This window comes from Miniopterus schreibersii (assembly GCF_964146895.1).
Source record: "Miniopterus schreibersii genome assembly, chromosome: 18".
NCBI lineage: Eukaryota > Metazoa > Chordata > Mammalia > Chiroptera > Miniopteridae > Miniopterus > Miniopterus schreibersii.
The window spans coordinates 31581937-31589714 of NC_138121.1; positions in this window are offsets into that span (position 1 = coordinate 31581937).

Sequence of the window (7778 nt, forward strand, 5' to 3'; positions counted from 1 at the left end):
TTGGCTTTGAGATCTTGGGCAAGTTACTTGACATCTCTTGTTGCAATCGCTTCATCTTAAAATGAAAAAGAGTGCAGCGTTATTGAATAAATTTGAAAGAGCATACAACCTGTAACCCAGCTGTTTCAAGTTCCTAGAGAACTTGAACACGGGCATCAGGAAATACGCGCAGGAAGGAAAGTTCATAGCAGCACTGTGTGCAATAGCTCCGAATGGGAATCACCCAACTTCTATCAACTACAGAGTGGATCAATACATGGTGGTATATCCATACAACGGAATACTATACAGCAGTGAAAAGAACAGACTCGTGACACACACAGCCACATGTGTAAATCTCACACACGTATGTTAAGTGAAAGAAGCCAGACACCAAAGAGGACGTGCTTTGTTGTTCCGTTCGATAAACTTGAAAGCAGGGAAAATAAAATGAAGCAATGAAGTGTTAGGGACGCATACATGGGTGGTCCAGCTATAAAGAGAAGACAAAGCAAGAAAATGATTACCTTGGGTGGTGGGAGGAGCTGTCACTGGGTAGGGGTTTATGGGGGCTTCTATGTCCTTTATTTTTTTCATTGACTTCAGAGAGAGGAAGAGAGAGATAGAAACATCAATGATGAGAGTCATTGACCGGCTGCCTCCTGCACGCCCCCTGCTGGGGATCGAGCCCCAACCCAGCCTGACCGGGAATCGAACCCTGATCTCCTGGATCCTAGGTCAATGCTCAGCCCCTGAGCCCCGCATGCCGGGCTATGTTCTTTATTCTTAGGGTGATGATGATTCACGGTTGCTCGCGTAAGTATTCGTTAAAGCCATACATCTATATTTTATACTCCTGAGTGTAAAATACACTTCACAATAAAAAGTAAAAAATTAATCATGGGTGAGGGTAGGAATAAAAAAAGCACCTATTGGTCTCACGGAGTTGTCAGGAAGATTCGAGTTCATGGGCTCACGCAAACTGGCCCACAGTATGAGCTCAGTGAGGGCTGCCTGCGATCAGTGCATGCTGGGCACGCACAACCCCACTGGTTCCTGTGCCCCTGGGAGGGATATACCATTAATCATCCCTGTGTCTGGGGATCCAAAATCCACCTCAGGTTCAATGATTCACTAGAGGGACTCACAGAACTCAGAAAAGCTTTTTACTCACAGTTATGGTGAATTACACTGAACGGATACAGATTGAACGTATCAAAGGGAAGGAGGAGCATATGGTCCAGGGGACGCCAGGCACGAGAGTCTAGCTGTCCTTTCCCTGTAGAATCAAGTGACTAGTACCCGGTTCTCTCAGCGACAGTGACAACATACATAGAGCACTGCAGCCAGGGATGCTCACATGAGCCTCGGTGTCCAGGCATTTTACTGAAGTCAGTCACATAGGCTCGGCTGACCTCCCGCGTGACTGAACTTAGCCTCCAGCCCCTCCAGAGGACACGCTGATACTGCACAGAGCAAGGCCCCCAGGTCAACCAGGACACTCTCATGGAGCAGGGTATTCCAGGGGCTTAGAGGTTACCTCCCAGGAGCTGGGCAAAATTAATCCTTTACTGAGCAACCCCCCTCCCCCAATCACAGATGTTATAAGCAGAGGCTCAGAGAGGTAGAGATATCTGCCTGAAGTCACACAGCGAGCTGGTGGCCAAGTGTGGTTTGAATGACCTTGTCCCCTAGACCTCAGCCCTGAAGAGTTTAGCCACCTCTTTCTACAGTTTTTTCTTTAGTACCCAATTCACAAAACTGAGTGACGGGACTCAGATGATAAATCCAGCAAAACCTGAGCTAAAGTCTTTAAACTTTTAAAAAATTACATGCACAGCTCTTATTTTAAAAATAAAGGAACACAAAAGGAGGCAAAGTGACAAATGAGTCTTTCTCCCACTCCTGAATGTCAGTCTCTCAATTTCTTCCCTTTAAGGTAATGGGGTATTCTTACAAAGATAGTCTGTGCATAAAAATGAACCTATACATATCATTTATTTATTATATACATAAGAAAATATTACTTATAATTTTGCACATTAATTTTTTTTTACTTAACAATGCTTTTTGAAAGATAATTCCCATCTTAGAACTTATATGCCTCTTATTTCTGTCTCAAATTTGAAAGATTCTACAGTATTTAATCTTTGATAAAATTCACCAGTAAAGCCATTTGGACCTGCAGTTTTCTTTGTGGGGAGGTATTTAATCATGAATTCAATTTCTTTAATAAATATGGAGCTCCTTATATTTTCTATTTCATTTTGTATCAGCTTTCATACTTTTTTTGTTTCCCAAAGACTTGTCATTTAATCATATTGTCAAATCTGTTGGCACAATTCATGATATTCTTTTTATGTCCTTTTAATGACTATAGCATTTATAATGATAACTTCTTTTTTATTCTTTATATTGGTGATTTCTTTTTTTAAAAAATAGTTTATTGATTGTGAGAGAGAGAGGGAGAGGGAAAGAGAGAAAAACATTGATCAGCTGCCTCCTGCACACCCCGTACTGGGGATCGAGCCCGCAACCCGGGCATGTGCCCTGACCGGGAATCGAACCCCAATCACCTGGATCCTAGGTCGACGCTCAACCGCTGAGCCACGCCCGGCCGGGCTTTCACTGTCTTTTAATATCAGTGTTTCCCCCAAACATTTGAAAGTAAGTTAAGGGCCTTATGACAGACATATAAGCACACATGCCTTAACAACATTTCCCTCCACACCACCATTCTCACATGTAAGAAAGTGTCAATAATATCTTAGTATCTGATATTTCATTCATGTTCAAATTTCCCCAATTGTCTCTGAAATGGCTTTTATAGTTGTTTTTTTAAAAAAAACAGAGTCAATCCAGGTTCAAGCTTAGCATTTGGTTTTTATATCTCTTGAGCATTTGGGGGATGAAGGGCTGATTTTACTTTGAGTGTACTGGAGAGCCATGGAAGATTTTGGGTAGGGAAGAGAGACTCTCAGATTTAAGCTTTCCGAAGATCCCCTGGCTGCTGAGTGGAGAGGAGATCAGAGAAGGAGACTGAGGCTAGAAGCCAAAGAGGAGGCTGAGGCTGAGGCTGAGGCAGGGACAAGGGTGCAAGGATGAAGTTGAACCTGAGTGGGGCTGAGAGAGGGGAAAGATACGCAGGAGGCCATGGGGATCGGTGATGGTAACCCTAAGTCCCAAGGGTGACAGACATGGAGACTTTGATCAGATGCAGCATCTGAGGGACACTGTCCCCTCACCCTTACCCCCCAAAACTTTCCCGTGAGAACCCCAAGTTCAGGGAATCAAGTACAGAGATTATGGTCAAGTGTGGGGCTCAGAGTCATCTGCTTCTGAGCCCATCCAAGGTTTCCCCTTGCAACCTCTGAACTACCCCTTCCCCATCCCCTGCAGGTTTGGTTTCCTAATAGGCCGCAGTCCCCAGGGACAAGCAGCACATATTAGGTGTTATAACTATTTGCTGAATGAATGTATGAAACAGACTAAGAGTGATGTCTCACCCCTCTGACACCTCCAGACGAGTGAGCATTTGACTCCCTGGACCAATCTCAATGTATGAATCCTCCTGCATGGTTCCCATCTCAAGGACACCTCACCTTTGCCCCCATTTTTCTGAGAAAAAAGAAAGAACTTTAAATGGTTTACAAGTCCCATCAATGTCTCAACGTTGGATGCACATTGAGATCACCTAGGGAGATTTTAATTTTATTATTAAAATTATTATACAATAAAAATATTTTTTATAACTTTAACATGTATAGATTTTATGTACACACACACACACCACTGCAATCAAGATAAGAACTCCTGCCCTGGCTGGTGTTGCTCAGTGTTTAGAGCATGGGCCCTCTCACTGAACGGTCACCGGTTCCATTCCCGGTCAAGGGCGCGTACCTGGGTTGCAGGTTCAATCCCTGGTCCTGGTGCAGGAAGCTACCAAGCAGAGGCAACCAATCGACGTGTATCTCTCACACTGATGTTTCTCCCCCACCCTCCTTCCCTTCCACTCTCTCTCTCTCAAAAACAAAAATAAAATAAAATTTAAAAGGCTATTGTTCCAGTTATTTACTGTTGCAAAATAAACTATCCATAATCTTGGTGGCTTAAAACAACTGCAATATTTTATTTTGCTTACAAATTGGCAATTTGTGCAGGACTCAGTCTAGCTAGCTTATTTCTGCTCCATGTACTATGAGCAGGAGCAGCTCAACTTGAGGCCGGAGGGTGCACTTTCAAGTTGCTATATGCACGTCTGACAACCTGATGCTGGCTAGTTGGCTGGAATCTCAGTCAAGGCTGCAGGCTGGGGGCCTCAGTTCCTCTCTATAAGATACTTGGGCTTCTTTACAACCTGGTGGTTGAGTTCTTAGACTGAGCATCCTAAGGGAAATATGAAGTTGTGTTGCCTTTTATGACCTAGCCTTGGAAGTCACACAGCGTCATTTCTGCCACAGTCAAAAACCTGCTCAGATCAAAGTAGGAACATAGTTCCTATTTTATCTTTCAGTGGATAGCGTCAAGTCACATTGTAAGAGGAGCAATCTTGTTGTGGTCATTTTTGAAAAATACAATCTGTCACAATAAATTAAGACCTGAAAGAGTATCAGATATTGGAATTCTCAAAATCAGACTATAAACTAGCCTTTTGTAAAATGTTTAAAAAAATAAAATACACAATCACAAATATAAGCAAACAACAAGAGTGTCAGGAATAAAAAAAGTTTATTTGAAAAAAATAAAACAAAAGATGAAACTTCTGGAGATGAAAACTCTAATAATTATAACTCTTAAAATTAAAATGAAAAACTCAGTGCATTTAGACATAGCTGAAGACAGAATTATTGAGATACATCAGAAGAAATTACACAGCACAGAGAGCCAAGTAGATGAATGTGTGAGAGGTTAAGATACATTGAATATCAAACAAAAGTCTTCCAAACAGAAATTAGAGGGAATGCAGGAAAGGCAATCTTTGAAAAAATAATGACTGAAAATTTTCTCAAACTGATGAAAAACATAAATCCATAGTCCCAAGAAACAAGCATATCCTAAACTAGAGAAATAAAAGAAATTCATGACTAAACACATCAAAATGAAATTGTATAACATTGACTGTAACTGGAGCTATTCTCTATCTCTGCATCATCTGGAGTACAGTATTGAAATAAATTTCTAGGCCCAAGAAGGAGCTGCTCTGCCTGGGGTGCCATCTCAGCAAAACAAAACTTAGTTAACTTGCATGTCCCTGTAAACGCTGTGACCAGGAGCGCAGTGTATTCAGTCGCCAGCCCCCCAACGCCAAGCAAGCCAACTTTAGGCCGCCTCGTTCCAAACAAAGTTGACTGTGTGGCCCAGTCAATCAGGTATTTTCTATGTCTCTTCCTTTTCCTTTATTGATTTTTTAAAAAATCCTCACCCAAAGATATTTTTCCATTGCTTCTCAGAGAGAGTGGAAGGGAGGGGGAGAGGGAGAGAAGGAAAGAGGGAGAGAGGGAGAGAAGGAGAGAGAGAGAGAGGGAGAGAGGGAGAGAGGGAGGGGGGGAGCATCGTTGCGAGAGAGACACACAGATTGGTTGCCTCCCGCACGAGCCTGGGCTGGGCAGGCCAGGGATTGAGCCTGCAGCCGAAGTACATGCCCTTGACCGAAATTGAACCCAGGACCCTTCAGTCCACAGGCCCTCTATGCCCAAACGGGCTAGGGCTTCTTTACTCATTTTTAAACAATAGCATGGACTAGACTCCCCACAAATTCTTAATGAAAAGAATGGTTGAGCATCACAGACAAAGTAAAGGCAAGGAGGTAGAAATAACTATGGCTCATAGAGAAGAAAAGCATTTATTCTAACCTCCCAGAAGCACAAAACTAGAACTGGGGGGAAGCGAAGCTGAAGAAGACAGTGTGGGAAGGGGACGGCCTAGGTGGGGAGTGTTGAGTGCCCGGCGGAATAGGCAGAACACAGTGGGCTGCTCAGCAGCAGCCATGGAAGTTTCTTTCTTTCTATTTTATTTTATTATTATTTTTTAACCCTCACTAGGGGATATTTTTTCCATTGCTTTTCAGAGAGAGTGGAAGGCGGGGAGAGAGAGAGACATCGATGTGAGGAAGGCACATCGATTGGTTGCCTCCCTCAGGAACCCCAACTGGGGCCGGGAATCGAACCTGCAACCGAGGTATGTGCCCTTGGCCAGAATTGAACCCCGGACCTTTCAGTCTCAGGCCAAGGCTCTAACCACGGAGCCAAACTAGCTATGGCCATGGAAGCTTCTTGACAAATGTTCCCAGGTGGTCCCTCTGTGGGTCGTCACACATTTTGTGGCGAGAGGCACAGTTGTAAGTGGAAGAACAGCTGTGGGGTCAGAGTCCTCTCATTGGTCTGAGTGGGTCACCTGATGACCATGAGTCAATCCCTGGGGCTGGAGAAGAAGATACTCCGGCCAGGTCCGGGTGATGCCCCTTTCATGGAGCCCCAAGAAGAGCGGGCAACTTAGAACACAGAAAGCCGGGCTGAGGTGGGGGCTAAGCAGGGCCTCCTGCGAGAGTCACCATGGAAAGCGGTGAATGGACACTGGGTGGCAGAACCACAGGGCTAGTGAGCGATTCTGATGGTTCCAGGAGAGAAAACAGAAAAAGAACTTAGGCCTGGCTGGGGTGGCTCAGTGGTTGAGCACCGTCCCACGCACCAGAAGGTCCCGGATTGATTCCCTGTCAGGGCACGTGCCCGGTTGCTGGCTCTGTCCCCAGTCGGGGACGCGCAGGAGGCAGCCAATCGATGGTCCTCTCTCATGGACCTTTCCATATCTCTACCCCTCTCCTTTCCTCTCTCTCTCAAATCAATAAAAAACACTTAAGGGGAAGAACCTAGAATAGGGACTGGCATGTGGAAACAGCTCACAAATGCTGTCTGCCGGTTGTTAAGTATTCAGCGGCCTGCTATCAGCCATAGCTAAGGAGAAATGCCCTAAGGTGACCTCCGTGATTTATTGTTGCCCATATCACTGGCCTCCATTCCTGCCTTGACCCTTATTTCCCAGCGACGATTTGGGGCGATCCCTCTGCACTTTGCGCCCCTCCAGCCCTCTATGCCCCCATATCCCCCACAGCTGCCTGGCCTTTACTGTTGGGGCTTGGTGACCACTTAACGGGCAGAGGACACTTCCACCACCACCAAGTTGTTGTTTTTTATTTATTTTTTATTTTTTATTTTTTAAATATATCTTTATTGATTTCAGAGAGAGGAAAGGAGGGTGAGAGAGAGAGAGAAACATCACTGATGAGAGAGTCATTGATCGGCTGCCTAGCCCGCAACCCGGGCATGTGCCCTGACCGGGAATCGAACCCTGATCGCCTGGATCCCAGGTCGATGCTCAGCCGCTGAGCCACGCCCGGCCGGGCAGTGTTGTTGTTTTTTAAATATGTTTTTAAAAAATTAATTTTAGAGCGAGGCAGGGAGGGAGATAGAGAGATAGAAACATGGATGATGAGAGAGAAACATCATCGATCGGCTGCCTCCTGCACGCCCCCCACTGGAGATGGAGCTGGAAACCCGGGCACGTGCCCTGACCGGGAATCGAACAGGGGCCTCCTGGTTCATGGGTGGGCGCTCCCACTGAGCCTGCTGGCCGGGCTCCACCGACAACTTATCTGCAGCACGGCCCTTCCTCAGAACTCCAGGCTCCAATACACAGCAGCTTATTTAGAGTCTCAGGCTAGACGGGCTCTTCTCAAACGGGGCGGTCCCGTCCCCTGGTGGGAGTTGGGCAGTTTGCACAAATGTCGGCTGCCACACTGATAG